Raw genomic sequence first — 20,354 nt, forward strand, 5'->3', positions numbered from 1 at the left:
TGATTTCACCCTCTTTAAAAGTCTTAGGGCACCTATTCCTGGTACCACCCAGATATTTGGTCCTTAAGTAGAGTTACTTGGGTAAGCATCTTGCCTTCCCATTTAAATTTTAAGCTCCTGAACAAGATTAATTTCATTAAATTTTTCATACTTCCTGATAATTTTTAGGAACATCAACATATTCGTTGTTACTTTTTGTTGTTAAAACATCTGTTTCTCATGCTTCAGAGCTTTTTAAAACACAAGCCAAGAATTGCTAGATATAGCAGAATTGAGCTCTCCTATGACATAAAGGTAATTTATTAAGCTTTATGTTTGAAGAAATTTCTAGGCTTTAATGAAGATGGCTGTTGGGAATGTCACGAGGTTTGCTGTTCTGTAGTTTATTAAAATGGTCAGACTGTTGGTGAAATGTTTTCAGGCAGGGTATTCAAAATAATAGCAACTGCTTGAACAAATAGACCTCAAGTTTAAATAACAGAATTTTATTTCTCACTTATCTAATAGTCAAAGTAAGTCAACTTTCCTTGACTGACTGGAATGTGGTCATCCAGGAACCAAGGTTCCTTCTGTCTCATGGAAGATAATGGCTTAGACATTCTCTAAGACCTTGTCATGTGTATCCAGCTGGCAAAGATAAAACAGAATGTCAGGAGATGACAACAGGATTGCAACTCACAGCCCATGGGTGAAAACTAGTTACATGGCCACAGCTAGATGCTATAGGGATAGGAAATGTAATCCCTGGGTGCTTTTTTTTCATCACAATTTTAAATTGTGCGTGCTCTCTAGTTCATAGTTAAGAATGAGGACAGCCCACCAGCTGTCTTCCAGGTTTACCCACCACTTAGTTTGACTTACAAAGAAATGTGGAGGGGTTTGGGAAATAATTGGAGCAATAGAGGAAAACACGGTGGAATAAGATGACCTGAGAACCAGGTGAAACATAAACAAAGCCCACCTGGAGCCTTAAATTGCTCTATTAATATTTTTAGGAGATGAAGAAAGCTCAGGTACTGGAGTGCAGGTATGCTGAGTTCTGGAATGGGAGAAGCACGGAAGGAGTGTGGCTTCTTTAATCTGTGTGTTTCTAAGAAGATTTATTTTGGGATTCCCATCAAGTGGAGGAGTAGAGTTGCCAGGCACTTCCATCTGGACAGCTTGCCAGCATATGCTGCTTCTGTGATTGTAACTACTGGATACGGGAGAGAAGAGCAAATAGCACTGGCACTCAGGTAGAACACTATTTTCTTTCATTGCATTTTCACCTGTTCTTTTATTTGAACTTTAATAATTTGGTGTAATAGGGAATGTTACCATTTAACAGATTAGAAAAGTGAGGCATGGAAATGACCCAAGACCTCTCATTAATGTCTGAGTCAGGACTAGACCCTAAATTTCCCAACTCTACCTTCAAGGCCAATTCTATTACAACACAGTCTACTCTCTGGGAAATAGTTGGTTTAGGCAAACATGAGAAATAAGTCAATTCTGTTCTCCAATCTTCCAGATTTTCTCTTCTATATGCTTTTGCTGTCTCAAAGATCAGTTCCTTAGTTTTAGTCAACACTTGCTCTTATTCCTTTGGTTGTGCTAACTTGTCCCTCTCCTATGGCTATTGGCTTTTTTTCCTAGGCTAAATCTAAAGAGATGTGCCTCTATGAGTGGGCCTCCTGTGGGAGGATCTTGGGAGCATGAGGGCCTGTTCCAGCACCTGTGAAATGTAATTAGACAATCACATGCTCCATAAAGCCAGTTCTGCCTTCAGCCAGCATTGTCAGAACCATTACTTCTTGCCAAAGTATAAATCGCACAAGTCAAATTTTATAGCTGCGAAGAATTTTAGAAATCAGCCAGTCTAGCCATTTATGTTTTGGCAATAAATATATGAGTACTTGAAAAGACATTCAGTTCCACTAGTGATCAGAACAATGCAATTAAAATGAGAAGATAGTTTTTCCCTGTCAGATTGGCAAAACCAAAAATTTATCCAGTGTTAGAAGGGGTTTGGGAAAATTGGCTTTCTTTTTATGTTGTTTTATGTGTAGATTAGTAAATTGTTTTGGGGGGGTGGTACTTTGACACATTTCAAAGCAAAAATTTAAATATCGGTGGACATAGCAATTTTACAGCCAAGAATCCCTATACCTATGGAGGTGCATAAAGTTATTTATGTTCATAAATAATTGTGGTTAATTATAATGAAAAAATGGAGAAAACCTAAATGAATTTCAATAGAAGGGTTAAATTAATTATGGAATGTTCATATTGCCATATTGTGAAATTTTGTGAAATTATTGAAAAGAATGAGTTAAAAATGTAAAATGGTACAATTGCTTTGGAAAACACTTGGCAGTTCCTCAAAAAGTTAAAGAGTTACCATATGACTCAGCAGAATATACCCAAGAGTACTGAAACCATATGCCCACAGAAAAACTTGTGCATGAATATTCACACAGCATTATTCATAATAGCCAACAAATAGAAACAACCCAAATGTCCATCAATTGATGAATGAATAAGGAAATGTGGTATATTCATAAAAAGACATATTATTTAGCCATAAGAATAAGTATTGATGTATGCTACAATGGGGATCAACCTTGAAAATAGTAAAGAAACCAGGAACAAAAGGCCACATATTGTATGATTCTATTTATTTGAAATGTCTAGAAGAGGCAAATCCATAGAGACAAAACATAGATTGATAGGTTCCAGGGACTGGGGAGAGGAAGAGAATGAGGAGTGACTGCTAATTGGTATAGGGTTTCTTTTGATGATGATTAAAATATTCTGGAATTAGATAGTGGTAATGTTTGTACAACTTTGTGAACAATATACTAAAAACTAATGAACTATATACTTTAAAAGGGCAAATTTTATGGTATTTGAATTATATAAATCTCAATAAAAAGAATGAATTAGATTTAGTTATCTGAAATTGAAAGATGTTTCCGGTCCATTGTAGGGTTAAGGAACAAGTTGTGGAACAGTATATAGCCTATTCTTATAACAAAACAAACTATATCAGTCATGATCCAACCAGAAAAATAGAAAACCCTCTAAATACTTAAAACAGAGGAAATTTAATTCAGGGAATTGATTGAAAAGGTAAAATGTACCCTACAAACTTAGGAGATAATATTATCAGAGCCCAGATGCTGAGGTCGCTTATGGTAAGCAGGAACCACGGAGTGTCTTTCCGATGGGAGCTGAAGCCACAGAAAAATTGCAGCTACTACCAGAGATGCCACAACAACCAGTGCGACGGGGAGAAAGACGTTTGGCTTCTCTATTCTTCCCACCCTCCAGTCTTACCCTATCACCCCACCTCTGCCTCCCTGCCACACACACATACACACACACACGTTGGTCATATCTACTTGGAAGCCAGAGGGAAAGAGAACTTGAGAAAGCAGTTCCCAGAATAGAGAAAATGTGGACCAGAGCATGGATATAAAAACAAACAGGCAGTTGCCCTACATGATCAACCCCTTTTGCAACCTGGCATTCATTCTTATTGGCCGAGCAAGAGGCATTTGTCATACAAATCAAAATGTTCTCACTCTCTCCCAACAAGGGGAGACCCAAGGTCCCACTAGTTTTCATATCCATTTCAAGCGCATGATTTCCAAGTGAAATTATCCTTCCCAAAGGTCTGGATGCTGTTTCTCTTAGTCTAGATGCCTGTTGACATAGCTGTAAAGTTAAATATCACCAACAATCATCATAAAAAAAGGGAAAAGGAAAGTAAAAGGAAATAATTGAATAATATAAACCTAACAAAAATATTTATAGCTGCTAGAGTCCTCATTTCTGTAATTGGTCATGAGACAACAGTTAATTTTTATAACTTCCTCTTTCTGTCACCCATTCTCTGTCACCTTGCCCTTACTCAGCACTCTACCTGGTTGGGGTCCTTGACGTGGTGGGGCAACTGAAAACACAATTCCTAGAGGCTCCAAGTCTTTAGTGGCCATGCCTTTGTTGGATTGTTGTAGTCTTCTATTGAGCTTTACTTGGAAGTAATAAGAGGCATCTCAGCGTATCTTCTGGCTCCAGTGATGGCCTCTTTACCTCCATTGTGTAGTAGCAACCCAATTTCCCCCCTGTTAATTTAAATCGACTTCATTTTCTGTGTTTTGGTGCAGTGACATGAGGAAATCCAAATAGCTAGATGGCAGTTTCCCCTTCCACTTCCTGTTGAAGCAGTCCTCACCTGGAGACAACTCCAGGAACAGGAAGTGAATCTCTAAGAGTAGGTATAATAGTTAATGGGGTCAGTTCTCATTCCTTGGTTCCCAGATGCATGTGTTCTAGCTACAGAAGAAAGAGCACCAACGATTTGTTGCAGTTAATAGCATATATTGCATTCTATAGCATGGTACCTCACAGGGTGTTGTCTTTCATCTTGCACTGTAACTGAGTCTGCCATGAGCCATTTCATCAGGCTAGCTGCTTCTGGGCAATTGAGGAATATGGTAAGGCTGGTAAATTCCATGAGTATGAAGCCATTGCTGTACTTCCTTCACTATAAAGTATGTTACTTGCTCAGAATGTTACATGAGATACCATGATGATAAATGAAGAACTCCCTAAGACAGTTCCCTAAGAACTCCATGGACAGTGGAGCTGACAGAGGAATGCAGAGCTCATTGTCCCAGGGAAGTTTTGGCATCCTGATGTAATTGAATGTAGGCAGTTGAATCCAAGTTTCAGTCAACCAATCAAGAAAACTGTGGAAACTGTTTCCAGCTGCATGAGCTAGAACATTGTTTGGAATCTTGAGTAAGTGAATCCTTATTGATAAATTCAGCCTCATCTCATGTTATTTTCTATTCTTGGACTCTCATCCTTCCAATTTACTTGCACAGCTGTTCTCCAGGTTCCTGCTCATATGAATTAGCATGGTCCTACATTTCCTTTGGTGCATCAAATATTTTTTCCCAGAACAGATCTTGCTATTCTTCCCTGAGAGTACAGTGGTATCTAATTCTATTTATGCATCCAGAGCAATGAGAACTCATAGGAGTAGGTCTGGAGGAGAATAATATCCCATTGCAGGAAGCTGCCTGAGATATGATCATTACATTAGAGACTTTAAACAAGGGAAGGCTAGCTTCCACAGACAGGAGAAGTTGGTCTGGCTCCACAAAAGGGGGCCAAGAGGGATTTGTCAGTTCAAGCTTCTAAACATTGGCAAACTACCCAAATGTCCTCTCAAGACTCGGGATCCCATGTCTTCTCAACTAATGTCCTAATATTAGCCTATGAGACATGGCTAGGTTTTGTGTTAGTTCACATTGTAATTTGCAACATACACAATTAGATTTTGGGCCAAATCTTCAGCTTTCCACTCAGTCGTTACTAGAAACAAGAGATTATTTTAAGGATGCTAAAGAAGCCCATTGGTTCTATACTGAGTTGATAGTTGATAGTGCCTGAGTTGATAGTTTCTTTTCTGTAAGTGTTTGGCACCTTTAGAAGCAGGAGCCCACCCAACAGCTTATACCCATTGAATGAACAAGTTACAGTTGTTGTTTAATGAAAAGGACATGCTCTGAGAAATGTGTCCTTAGGTGTACTTTCACAAACTTTAGATCTTACGGCCAACTGCTCCAACCACCATGGTATATGAGGTCTGTTGTTGACAGAAACATTGTTATATAGCACATGACTGTATTCGATCTTCCAAAGCCCTGTCTTAACTGGCACATTATCCCAATCAACCTTTAGGTGACAATTTAAGTAAATGTGTTGCCACTGCCTGCCACATTTTACTTCCATTTGCAAGGAGGTAATCATTATATTTATGCTCTACCAGGTGAGCAACCCAAACCAGAATTTGTCTCTTCCTCTATCTTCCCCCTCTCTCCTCCTCCCTCCTCCTTCTCTTCCTCCTCCTCCTCCCCCTCCTTCTTCTTCCTCCTCCTCCTCCCCCTCCTTCTTCTTCCTCCTCCTTCTCTTTCTTCTCTTCCTCTTCTCTTGTTTCCTCTTCCTCTTCCTCCTCTTCTTTCAATAGTTTTTGGGGGAACAGGTGGTGTTTGCTTATATGGATAAGTTCTTTAGGTGTGATTTCTGAGACTTTGATGCACCCATCACTCAAGCAGTGTACACTGCACCCTGTATATTACTTTATGCCCCACCCCCTCTCACCCTTCCTCCCAAGTCTCCAGAGTCCATAATATTATTCTTATGCCTTTACATCCTTATAGCTTATGAGAATATACGATGTTTGGTTTTCCATTCCTGAGTTACTGCACTTAGAATAATGGTCTCCAGCTCCATCCAGATTGATGTGAAGGCCATTATTTCATTTCTTTTTATGGCTGAGTAGTATCCCATGGTATGTGTGTATGTGTGTGTGTGTGTGTGTGTGTGTGTGTATCTATCTATCTATCTATCTATCTATATATATATATGTCACATTTTCTTTATCCACTCATTGGTTGATGGTCATTTGGGCTGGTTCCATATTTTTGCAATTGTGAATTGTGCTGCTATAAGCCTGCATGTACAAGTGTTTTTTCATATAATGACTTATTTTCCTCTGGATAGATACCCAGTAGTGTGATTGCTGAATCAAATGGTATAAATAGTTCTACTTTTAGTTTTTTAAGGAATCTCCATACTATTTTCCATTGTGGTTGTATTAGTTTACATTCCCACCAGCAGTGTAAGAATGTTCCCTTTTCACCACATCCATGCCAACATCTATTATTTTTGATTTTTAAATTATGGCCATTCTTGCAGGAGTAAGGTAGTGTTGCACTGTAGTTTTGATTTGCATTTCCCTGATAATTAGGGATGTTGACTATGTTTTCATATGTTTGTTGGCCATTTATATATCTTGTTTTGAAAGTTGTTTATTCATGTCCTTAGCCCACTTTTTAATGGGATTATTTGTTTTTTCTTGCTGATTTCTTTGAGTTCATTGTAGATTCTGGATATTAGTCCTTTGTTGGATGTATAGATTGCAAAGATTTTCTCTCACTTCCTGGGTAGCCTGTTTACTCTGCTGATTATTTCTTTTGTTGTGTAGAAGCCTTTTGGTTAAATTAAGTCCCATCTATTTATTTTTGTTTTTGTTGCATTTGCTTTTGGGTTCTTAGTCATGAACTCTTTGCCTAGGCCAATGTCTACGAGAGGTTTTCTAATGCTATCTTCTATAATACAATTTTTATGGTTTCAGGTATTAGATGTAAGTCTTTGATCCATCTTGAGTTGATTTTTGTATAAGGTGAGAGATGAGGATCCAGTTTCATTCTTCTACATGTGGTGTGCCAATTATCCCAGCACCATTTGTTGAATAGGGCATCCTTTCCCCACTTTATGCTTTTGTTTGCTTTGGTCAGAGATCAGTTGGCTGTATTTGGCTTTATTTCTGGGTTCTCTGTTCTGTTCCATTGGTCTATGTGCATGTTTTTATACCAGTTCCATGCTGTTTTGCTAACTATAGACTTGTAATATAGTTGGAGGTTAGGTAATGTGATGTCTCCAGATTTGCTCTTTTTGCCTAGTCTTGGTTTGGCTATGCAGGCTCTTTTTTTGTTCCATATAAATTTTAGAATTTTTTTTTTAGTTCTGTGAAAAATGATGATGGTATTTTGATGAGAATTGCATTAAGTTTATAGATTGCTTTTGACAGTATGGTCATTTTCACAATGTTGATTCTACCCATCCATGAGCATAGGGTGTGTTTCCATTTGTTTGTGTCATCTATGATTTCTTTTAGCAGTGTTTTGTAGATTTGCTTGTAACCTCTTTGGTTAGGTATGTTCCTAACTATTTTATTTTATTTTTTGCAGCTGTTGTAAAAGAGGTTGAATTCTTGATTTGATTCTCAGCCTGATTGCTGTTGGTGTATAGCCGTGCTACTGATTTGTGTATATTGATTTTGTATCCTGAAACTTTACTGAAGAATTTGTTTCTTAATTGAGAATCTGTTTCTTAAAACTTGTGCAAGAACTGTATCATCCAGCAAAGTAGAAACTTTTCTGGTGTTTAAAACAAAGTGAATCTGCAATAAGGTGAATACACTTAACATTACTGAACTGTACACTTAGAAACGGGGAAGATGGTAAATTTTATGTTATGTGTCTTTTAATCACAATTTTCAAAACTAGTGTGAGTCTAGTATACAGAATTGGTTTTATTCATGAGTAGGAAGTGAAAGAAGCAAATAGGAGAGAAACCATCCAGCGATTAGCAGGAAACCACTCCTGCCCATCTACCGGAGGGACGGATGGAGGGGATCATGTTTCTGGACCTTCAAATCAAGGTCATCCTCTGGGAGATGGAACCTGGTGGGCCTGTCATATGGGTTCTGAAGCTGAGGAAGAGGTGCCAGAGAAAGCAGAGAGAAGCTCTTCCTCCCTCCTACCCTCCAATCTTGTGTCAGTGCCTTCCATTGGCAGAGCTGGCCAAGAGCCCATACAAAAGCAGAGCAGGAGAAGGGCAATGAGTCACTTGACCTGTATGTTAATCTCTTTGTAGACAGATGTAAATGCACGGAAGTAGTCTTCAACAACAACCTTGTAAAAAATAATACATATAATATTCACTAACAATAGTATATTACTAGCCACTGTAGAGACAACCTATAGTCCCTGCCCACAAGAAAATTATCATTTGGGTTAGGGGTTGAGGGAAGAAACAGAGTTATGAAAAAATATAACACAAATAGGTTTTTGAGGTATATACAGCATTGAAAGAGCACAGTGAAGAGAACTGTGCTCTCTTGGGGCTTAGGGGTCATCAATGAACACATCATGGAGTGAGTAAATTCTGACTGGGCTTTAAGGCCTGAATAAGAAGTTTCCAGGCAGAAAAGGGGAGAAGATATATTCCAGGCAAAGGAATCATCGTGATCATGTGCAACTAAACAGTTGTATAAAGATTGAACTGAGTTATTATTGACTAGCTATTCTAAGTATGAGGTTCTATCTTTGATTAAATACATTGTATTAATTTGATCAGATTTCTTTTTTGATTTTGGAATTATCTTTTGTTCTCAAGTCTCAGACATTTTCAGAGGTCCTTAAAAATCCAATGGACTATAGCACTATGCCTGTGGTGTCTAATGGTTAAAACAGCCTTATCTGGCCCCAAAGAGAAGAAGCTATAACCATGTCAACAGGCTGTTCCATTCTTCTGTGCCAGGACATGTGGCAGCCCAGTACCTAAGAGGGCATACAAAAGGCCATCTTCCTGCCTCTGCTGATCTTCCACAGACTCCTCTGTAGCCCATCTCAGGCCCTTTTCAGGCTGCACACATAAAGCAGAAGCCCCAGGAACTATGCCTTTTATTTTGGAAGACAAGATGGTCAGTAACCAAAAATGACTGCTAAGCAGTCAACTGATCCCATGCATGACCCACTTCACTTCTCCACCTGCACATTGGAAAGCTCCAGGCAACTGCTGGTGATATCAGGGGTAAAGCAGGGAGCAAAGGGTCCTAGCCCTTCCATATACAAGTTGACACATGCACACACTCCCAAAGAATGTTTTATCCAATCTGTGTGTTATAGACTGAATCATGTCACCTACAAATGTATATGTTGAAGTCTTATCCTATAATGTGACTATATTTGAAGATAGGGCCTATAAGGAAGTAATAAAGGTTAAGTCATAATGGTGGGGCCTTAATGTGATAAACTGGTTTCCTTATAAGAAGAGGAAGAGACACCAGATCTCTAAACCTCTTCCCTATACCGGCATAAAGAAGACGCCATATAAGGGCACAGTGAGAAGGCGGGCAACTACAAGCCAAGAAACAAACCCTTGTCAGAAATCAACCCTGACAGCAGCACTGCCCAGTCAGTGTTGGTTGTTATGGCAGCCTGAGCTGACTAATACACTGTTCTTTAGATGTAAGTGATGTATTCCAAATGACATATAAAGTCCAAAGGGTGTTAGGGAATTGGAAGTCGGATCTGTAAGCCTTGCAACCTATTATAGTCTCTCTAGTTTCTAGGGGTGATCATGAGACAGAAAATAGAAAAAATAAAACAAAAAAGACAAATTACTGTAAATGAAAATCACAAAATTCATAGGAATCAAATGCTAAAAAAAGAGTATAGTGAACAATTAGGAAAAAATTCACCTAAAAATTAATTTTATAAAACAATCTTACAAGCTATTTATAATAATGCTTAAAATATTCAAAGAGCTAAATTTAAAAAGAATCCATAATAAAACATAAAAATGTGAAACAGCAACAACAAAGGAGAAATGAAACAATAAGTGAAGGTGAGAAAATATTAAATTAGAATATTGAAAATAAAAAAATGTGATAATTGAACACTTAAAACCCAATAGATAAGATAAACTCTAGGCTGGTCACAATCAAAGATGGAATTAATGGATTAGAATGTAGTGTTGAAGAATTCATCAGGATGCAACATAGAGATTGAAGATAACTTTTTTTAAAACCTGAAAGCACATTTAGGAGACAAAATAGATACATTAAGAAACTGTAACAGATATCTAAATAGGGTTTCCAGAAGAAGAAAGGAATAACAAAGAGCCATCTTTGAAAATAAAATCGCTGAGGATATTCCTGAATTGAAGAAAGACATGGTTTTGATTGAAAGTGCACCCTGAGATACAAATAGGATAAATAAAAGTAAGCCAACACTGAGACACATTATGGTGAAACTAAAAAATACCAAGGATAAAGCCAAAAATGCTCTTACAAGTGACCAGAAAGAAAAGACACTTTATCTACAAGGAGAAACCAGTAAGCAGACTTCTCATCAGCAACAATATATGCCAGAAGACAGAAGATTAGTTTCCTGAAAGCACAGGGAGGAATTAACAGTCAACTTAATATTTTACAGTCATTTAAGCTATTATTCAAGAGTGAGAGAAAAATAATAAAATTGTTAGAAACTCTGCATCTGAAAGAGTTTTACCATTCTCAGAAATAAATCATTACTTTTTTTTGTTGAGACAGGATCTCACTGTCATTCAGGCTAGAGTGCAGTGGCATGATCTATAGCTCACTGCAGCCTTGATCTCCCAGGCTCAAGTGATCCTCCCACCTCAGCCTCCCCAGTAGCTGGGACTACAAGCACGTACCACCAGGCCTAGCTAACTTTTTTGATTTTTTAGTAGATATGAGGTCTTGCTGTATTGCCCAGGCTGGTCTCGAACTCCTGAGCTCAAGCAATCCTACCTCCTCAGCTTCCCAAAGTGCTGAGATTACAGGCATGAACCAAAGTACCCTGCTAAAAAAAAAACAACAAACAAACAAAAAAAAATTTCTTTAAGATGAAAGCAAGCCCAGAGAAAAGGCTGAATTACAGTAAACAATTGTGTACATACAAATAAATAAGTCTATTTTAGAATTTTTAAAAAAATTTATTTTCTTATTTCAATAAGTTTTTGGGGGAACAGGTGGTATTTGGTTACATTCATAAGTTATTTAGTGGTGGTTTCTGAGATGTTGGTGCACCCATCACCCAAGCAGTGCACACAGTATCCAATGTGTAGTCTTTTCTTTTTTCAATTTTATAACTTTATTTGATGTATTTGACGATCAGCGATTAGTTCTCATCCACATTGACTGTCTGTAGATTTTTGAAAGTGGTAACAGGTACATAGGTAACCAAAGTATAAAGCTTATTTGGTGAATCTTATCCTCATTACGTTTTCTGGACGGCCGCACATGGATTTGATGTGGGACATTCCCTATTCCTTTGGCCCAGACAGCTTTGTTGAGCCTGGTATCAATGCATACACCTGGAGTTCCCATCTCCTTCATGGCAAATTTCCAAATCTCTTTGAATGCCCGAGGGGCACGCTTCTTGAAGCCCGCCCCATGGATGCGCTTGTGAATGCTGATGGTGTATTCTTGGGTCACCACCTCGTTGATGGCAGAATGGCCCTTTTTCTTCTCGCCACCCTTCTTTGCAGGAGCCATTCTGCCAGGTCCAAGTTGGAAAAGCCCAGTGTGTAGTCTTTTTATCCCTTGCCATCCCCCACCCTTTCCCCCGAGTCTCCGAAGTTCAAAGTATATGTACTATTCTTTGCCTTTGTGTCTCATAGCTTAGCTCCCACATATGAGTGAGAACATACGATGTTTGGTTTTCCATTCCTGAGTTATTTCACCTAGAATAATAGTCTCCAATTCCATCCAGGTTGCTGTGAATGCCATTATTTCATTCCTTTTTATGGCTGAGTAGTATTCCATGTTACATATATACCACATTTTCTTTATCCACTCATTGATTGATGGGCATTTGGGCTGGTTCCATATTTTTGCAATTGCAAATTTGTATGTCCACAATTGTTTCTTGTAGCTCTTTATTTCTTTTTATGCACACAATTTATTACCACTGAGATGGTTCTTTCATAACAAGATGGTTCTTTCTTTTAAAAAGTTGGTAAATTTAATAATTTGTTTAAAAATAATTAAAATTTTTGTGTGTGTTGAAAATTTGAGGGTTAAAAAAGGATAAATAACCAGATGGGGAAAGGGGGTAGTCATTGTTTAGTTAAAATGTGCTGAGTCCTTTTCGTGTTCTAGAGGAGGATAGAAATAATGAACAAATTTAGACTTTGTGAGAAAATTCATGGCTAAACATTTATGTTAAAAATTTAAAGATAACTGCCAAAGAAGATAAACACAATTTATAGATTGCAAGCCAGCTGAGGCAGGCAAAGCAGAAATATAGACAAATGTTATCAATCCAACAGAAGGCAGTAAAAGGGATAGGAAATAAAGATAAAGGATGGTAAGCAGAAACACAAAATGTAGTAGCAAAAATAACTCCAACTCTGTCAGTGACTAGAATAAATGTAAGGAGATTAAATCCACCTATTAAAAGATAGATTATCTGACTGGATTTTTAAAAGAGAAAGACACGTTATATGCTGCACACAAGAACTACACTTGAACAAAGCCTGAAAAGAAAGCATGGGAAAAGATACGGCAGGCAGAAACTACGCAGAAGAAAGCTGGGATTTCAGACTAACTTGAATTTAAGGTGGAAAGCAGATGATTCTAAAATCTCAGATTTTCTCTTTGATTTTTCTTGAGGATTCCACCATGACCTACTGCATATCTATTCAGGGTCTCACAGTTATCTCCAACTCAGTTTTGCAAAACTGACATCATTTTCATTTCTAGGCTGTCTCTGAAGCAATTATGGGCCCTACTCTCCACATAGTTGCCCAGGTACCTTTGGTCCTCAGGCCTGCCACTTTTTTCATGGTCTTGCATTGATTATTAGGGCAACAGAAATATAGACTGTATTTCTCACCAGGGCCCGGAGGCTTCCTGGAAAAGGCATGAACTCATGTCTTTGAGGAGAGTGCCCCACTGGAGTGCCAAGAGTGGAGGCAGGCGGCTCCCTGCAGGCAGATGCAGTCAGCAGCAAGAAATTGGGACTGAACTTTCCTGTCAAAATTGGGTCCTGTCACCCCTGTCTTCTTCATCTGATTCAGCTCTCTCCAAGAGGGAGCAGAGTGAAGCAGTAATGCTGACAAAGCCAACAGCAGAAAAGAAAGCTCTGCTGAGTGATGAGAAGTAGCTTAAGGGGGACAGAGGCTGGGAGAACAGCGAGTACTGTAAGGGTAGTGGGTGGGTGGTAGGGAAGGAAACTGCCGGATACAGACCCACCACTGTCAGTGTGTCAAATCCTAGCCCATCTGCACGCCTGCCTCAGAGAAGACAGGAAGGGGGAAGCGGGGGCAGGAAGTGTGGAAGCCTCAGAATATTTTGGCCCTGCTTGTATTTGACTATGTCAGTTCCAAGATGTTCACCTCAATCTGGCAGTCGACAGTGTCTTTTACAGCAACACAAATCAAATATTCTATTGGGTCAATGCAGAACAGTCATTAAGTGACCCACCTCGGGGAACTAGATGCATCATTGTCGTCAAACTGGTACTTTGCTGTCAAGCAGGCACACGTCCGACCGCTAAGGCATGGTTATTTCATGACCCAGACTCGACGACGGGGACAGTAGCTGCAGCGCGCTTGTAAACCCCAGGCTTCGTTCGGCATATATCAGCATTCTGCCTTAATTGAATTACGTAAATATTCATTTTTTAAAATGCAACAATGAGGCAATTCCTTAAACAGAATACATGCATTTTTGGTGGCTGTTTCTCTTCTGTACTTAAGGGGTCAAAGGCAAGGCAACCCTCAAATAGTTGGCAATGCTGGGAGTGGCCAGAACATAGAAAAGTGTCTGAAGAGCAGGGAGGAAGCCCCTCACTTTGACAGGCCTGTAGGATTCCCCCAAGGGCTTAATTACTCTGCTGTCATGATCCTCTATTGCTGGCCAGAGACTGAGGCGTGGACAGACACTTGCACAGTCCGAACACAAGCCTTCCCATCCTGGCCCCCGTTTGAAGGGGAAGCAGTCAGGGCCCTGGGCTCCAGGAAGACCAGAGGAGGTAGGGCCCTGCCTCCTCCAAGCCCCCAGTGATGGGCCACGGAGGCCTGCCCATCTGCCACACTGACTTGGTTTTAATGAAAACTGTCCATGTGCTGCTACTCACTCCTAATTATCTGTGCTCTGGCCTGGCTGGCTGACGTGTTTATTTTGTGGCTGCCAGACTGGTGGAGATGGTTCTTTCATAAAGAATCACACCGCTTTCAAGTTGAGTTTTCTTTTTGCCCATCATTTGTTTTTGCAAACATTTCAGGATTAATTGAACACTGTTCCCCCTTCCAACCAAAACACATGCTCGCCTTCCCTGCACAATATGGCCATCTTGGCATTTGATCATCTCTGCACACTTTCATTTCTGAGTCCTCAGTGCTGACAAAAGACCAGTCTCAAGTAACCCCAGGCCGCTGCGTGGGAGAAAATTGAGTTTCATTTCAGATTAGCCTCTTCAGTTTCTGTCTCTGAAAAGCTCATTTTCTATAAATCTAGGTTTGGATATCTTCAGGCTCACCTTGAGCATGCAGCTGCATATCTTTTGCTCGTCTTTTTAATTATCACTATGGGTTTGGAAGCTTCTACAATATGTCATGTTTTGAGTAAGGGAAAAAGGAAGAAAAGAGTTAGCTTGGGGCAGACATTAGAAAGTGTCAAATAAAAATTGTTCTTCTCTAACATAATTTCACTATTAAGACATCACTGAAAAAAAGTAGCTAGAGATTAAAATGACTGTCTCCTTTATTTCTACTATTGCACACCTCATTTTGTAAAACAAAACCAAAAAACTTTCTATCAACCTCATTATCACCCCTTCTCTCTTTCTAGTATTGCTTAATCCCACTCGCACAGAAAAATCATCTGGGTGTTTTAAAATGTACCAATGTGTGGTAGACAGAATAATGGCCTTCCAAAGATGTTCCCATTCTGACCTCCAGGACCCGCTACCTTCCATGTGATTCAATTAAGCATCTTAGGTGGGAATATTATCCTGAATTATCCAGGTGGGCTCCAAAAGTAATCACAAATGTTCTTAAAAATAGAAAAAGGAAGTAGAAGAAGAGAGTCAGAGTGAGATGTCACCATGGAAAAAAGGCACAAAGAGATGCAACTTTGTTGGCTTTGAAGATGGAAGAAGGAGGTCTTTGGAGGTTTGAAAGGGCAAAGAGACCAGGCGCAGTGGCTCACGCCTATAATCCCAGCACTTTGGGAGGCAGAGGTGGGAGGGTCACTTGAGGCCAGGAGTTCAAGACCAGCCTGGGCCACATATGGAGACCCCTTCTCTACAAAAAATAAAAACATTACTTGGGTGTGGTGGCATGCACCTGTAGTCCCAGCTACTCGGGGGGCTGAGGTGGGAGGATGGGAGGATTGCTTGAGGGTAGGAGATTGAGGCTGCAGTGAGCCATGATCATGTCACTCCACCAGCTTGGGTGATGAAGTGAGACCGTGTACAAAAAACAAAAAAGGCAAGGAAACAGATTCCTAGAGTCTCTGGAAAGGTCTGTAGCCCTTCTGACTTATTGAATTTAGCCCAGTGAGACCTGTGTTGAACTTGTGACCTAGAGAATTAGAAGATAATAAAATTGCATTGTGCTAAGCCACTAAGTTTGTGGTAATTCATTTCAGCAACTATAGGAAACTAATACATCATGTACATTTTCTCTAGACTACCTAAGCAGCAGGACTGGGCACCACTGGGTTGCACTGTTTCCAGGTCCTCATTCCTCCCTGCTCCTCAGCCCCTTACAATCTGCTGCTGGGACCCCAAACACCTCCGAAGCTCTTCTCACACACCAGTTGCCTCCTTGTTGACAAATCCCCTGGACACTTCTCCCTTCTTACTTTACTTAACACTGGACACTTGACCATTTCCCCATCCTGAAGCCTGCTTCAGCTTCAGCCTGCTTCAGACACCGTGCATCTACTGTTTCCTTGGCCGCTCTTGTCATCCTTGTGATTCTCTGGCTGCTGCTTTTCCTTGGACCAATCCTTAAGTGTTGATGCTGGGAAGGCTGCACATTAGGGTCTGTTCTCTTCTCACTCTCTATACTTTTCCCAGGATGTTTCATCTATCCCTTTGGCTTCTATGTAGTGATGGATACCTACCCTAAATCTTTTGCTCTGATCTCTTTCCTGCCTTTCACAGCCATATATTCAACCATCTATCTCAAGCCCAGTATGTTTAATGCTGAACCCATTCTCTCTACCATAATTTCCTTCCTCTGTCTATGATGTTGTTATCCATGTGGCAACTCAAGCCAGAAACCTGGAAAGCATCCTGTCTCCTTCCACTCCCTTGCCTGTTCCTCACTCAAATCTGATGAATCACTTCTCTCCATCCACTCACTACCATCTTGGTTCAGGCTACCTTCATCTCTACCTGAATTATTGCAAGAGCCAAAGCCATCACTCAAAGACAAAAATGCCATGACTCTGTGTAAAACACTTTAACATCTCTCTGATTCCTTAGATGATGAGCTTTTCACTTGTCTTCAAGTCATAGTGGCACTTTGCTCCTATTTTCCTGTCCTGTGGCACCTCCTCCCATGCTGGCCTCTATCCTCACCCCACCCTCTCTCCAAACTCTATGCCCAGGCCATTATGAACCACCGTACTTTAGTCATCTGAATTCACTATGTTTCCTCCTACCTCAGGCTTTGTACATGCCAGTCTCTCTTCCTAAACATATTCTTGTCCCACTCTGGGACTAGCTAAGTCATCTCAGGCATTGATCATAACCTAGCTGCTGCCATGGACTTTTGTCATTTTTTTAGCTGCTTAGCATCCATTCATCCTTCCTTCAATATCCTGATTTCCTTCTGGAGAATTAACAATTTTTTCCTTTGCGTCCCCTTGGTTGAATGGTAAATCCATGTGTCAGGCCCCTGTTGCAGAAGCTAAAGGGTGTAAACTCATTTCTCTCATGGCCCTGGTACAAGGAGGTGGATGAGCTGTGACCTAAGCTGGTCAATTAGATGCTTTCCTCCAGGACTTTGAATCTTATACAAATAGCACAAGGATGAATGAATTTGAAATCCCTCCACATTAGTGGCAGGGCTCTGACCAGATTGTTCTGGCTCAGAGATACTCCCTGGGTTCCTGCTTCCTAACCCTTCAAAGCTGCTTTTCTTTCTGCCCTTTATAAGCCTGTTTCTCCAGATTTTCTGTTTGTACTCAGTATCCTTCCATTAAATTCTTTTATATTTAAGTTAGGAAAACTTGGTTTCTGTTAGCTCTTTAACTGTATTTTCTCTGGCTTCGTAGCCTGGATTAAAAACCTCTCCTGTGGGCTTATCCTTCTCAAGGTAGTTATTTTTATTTATTTATTTATTTTTTATGGTGACAGAGTCTCACTCTGTCACCCAGGCTGGAGTGCAATGGTGCGGTCTCAGCTCACTGCAACCTCTGCCTCCTGGGTTCAAGCAATTCTCCTACCTCAGCCTCCCCAGTAGCTGGGACTATAGGCGCATGCTGCCACGCCTAGCTAATTTTTTGTATTTTAGTAGAGATGGGGTTTCACCATGTTGCCCAGGCTGGTCTCAACCTCCTAAGCTCAGGCAATCCTCCTGCCTCAGCCTCCCAAAGTGCTAGGATTACAGGCGTGAGCCACTGCACCCAACCCTCATGGTAGACATTACAGCGTATTAAAATGGCACTTACTTCTCTTTCTCTCCCACTAGACATAAACTTTTTGAGAGCAGGGACAATACCTTGTTTGTTATTGTATATCCAGTGCCAAGGACTGTGACTGAGATATAGTAAGCATTCAACAAGCCTTTGAGAACAGTGTGAATGCAGTTTCATCCTTTGATGTGCACAGAATAAATGCAGAAAAGGCTCATAGTCTGTTGGTTCCAATGTTTCCAAACAAGCTATTGCCAGCTTATTTACATTATTGCTAAAAGTTTTCATTAAGGCTTCCTCTGCCCATGGGCAAAGCGTGTAGACAATTGTGCAAAGTGTAAAGCAAACCAAATCAAACCCAAACTGAAAATATCAAAATAGAAACTTCCACTTCAAGGAAAATGAGTAGACATACTTTTCCCTATTCCAATCCCTAAATGCAGCAAAACTTCCTGGATGTATATAAAACAAACATAAGAAGATTCTGAAAGATGGAGAGAAGGCAGACCAATGAGGGACTTCAGAACTCATGCAGTGATGTGGTGGTGAGTTCCCTGAGTTTTCTTTTTGCTTCATATGTCTCAGACTCAGAGCGGAAGAAGCAAGCAGCCTGGAAACACTAATGTACACCAATGTATAGACAGAAAGAACTCCAGCAAAAACCTGTTCTGTCTAGGTAAAGGACCAAAAAAGGGATAACCTAGCAATAGCTGCCCTATTCCAGTCAAACACCATAGAAAACTACGGCCCCATCCCAACCAACACTAGAGAAAACTGAGGGGGGAACCTAGGATGTCAAGAGGTAGCCAACTTCACTCCTGCTAGGGTGGTGTCAGAGAAGGCTGAGTGGCGAGCCAGGACTTTCATCCCCGATGGGTGGTAACAAGCACCTTCTTTTCTCCACATGGTATTAGTGGGAACCACCCAGAGAACCTGGACTTTCATCTCCACATGACTGTAACAAGGTGTGTATTTCCCCTTCCAGCTGGGGAGGATTTGTGGAGGCCTACTGGGGATGCGGAATTCCCATCCCACCTAACAATAATGAGTAGCTCCCTTCTCCAACCAAATGGAGCCTGTACGGAGAACACAGACTTAAACGCCCACTTGGAGTTAATAAAGTGATGCCCTTTTGTACCCTGCCAGAGTGGTGTTAGAGCAAGCCAACTAAACCAAGCCTTAAATAAGATCCCAAACCACAGTACATATTGTCTAAACTATCTAGATTTTTTTGTTCGTTTGTTTGTTTGAGACAGAATTTTGGTCTTATTGCCCAGGCTAAAGGGCAACGGTGTGGTCTCAGCTCACTGCAACCTCCGCTCCCAGGAGCCTGCCTCAGCCTCCCAAGTAGCTGGGATTACAGGCATGCACCACCACATGCGGCTAATTTTGTATTTTTAGTAGAGATGGGCTTTCTCCATGTTGGTCAGCCTGGTCTTGAACTCCCGACCTCAGTTGATCCGCCCGCCTCAGCCTCCCAAAGTGCTGGGATTACAGGCGTGAGCCACCACACCCAGCCAAAATATCTAGGTTTTAATAGAGAAAAAATAGATTTTTAAATATAAATTTTATTAAATTTATTAAAAATAGATTTTTAATAGATTAATTATCACAAGAACCAGTGAGATCTGAAATAAAGAAACACAATCATCAAGATGATACAGTTGTTAGAATTATATGACAAAGATTTTAAAGGAGATATCATAAAAATGCCTCAACTATCAATTACAAATGCGCATGAAACAGATGAAAAAACAAAACATCTCATTAAAGAAATATAAAACCTCAGCAAAGAAAGAGAAGCTATAAAGAAGAACTAAATGGAAATTTTAGAAGTGAAAAGTATAATAACCAAAATGAAAAGCCCAGCTGATGGACTAAACAGCAGAATAAAGAGGAGAGAGGAAAGAGTCAGTAAATTGACAATAATAGGAATATCCAATTTTTAAGAATTGATGCAAAATAGATGTACGTAGTTTTAGGGTACAAGTGATGATATACTACACTCATATAATTTGTAAGGATCAATTCAGTGCACTTAGGATATCCATCTCCTTAAGTATTTGTCTTTTCTTTATATTGGAACCATTTAAATTTTTCTCTTATAGCTATTTTGAAATATACAATAGATTAGTGTATAGTCATCCTCTTTAGGACAGACATGAAGAAACAAAGTAAATCTTTGCTTTAGAAACTGAACTAATAATTACCATCCAAAGAAGGTGTATTAGTCCATTCTCACACTGCTATAAAGAACCACCTGAGACTGGGTAACTTATGAAGAAAAGAAGTTTAATTGACTCACAGTTCTGCAGGCTGCATAGGAAGC

General features: G+C 40.0%; 1 pseudogene across 1 annotated transcript; it reads right to left on the minus strand.

Moving 5' to 3' along the window:
• Positions 1-11,498: 11,498 nt before the first annotated feature.
• On the minus strand, positions 11,499-11,926 carry LOC112626724 (annotated as a pseudogene). The gene has a single exon (XR_003119951.1). The product of XR_003119951.1 is annotated as a 60S ribosomal protein L31 pseudogene (transcript).
• Between the last annotated feature and the right edge of the window lie 8,428 nt (positions 11,927-20,354).

This window comes from Theropithecus gelada, chromosome 6 (genome assembly GCF_003255815.1).
Source record: "Theropithecus gelada isolate Dixy chromosome 6, Tgel_1.0, whole genome shotgun sequence".
Lineage (NCBI taxonomy): Eukaryota > Metazoa > Chordata > Mammalia > Primates > Cercopithecidae > Theropithecus > Theropithecus gelada.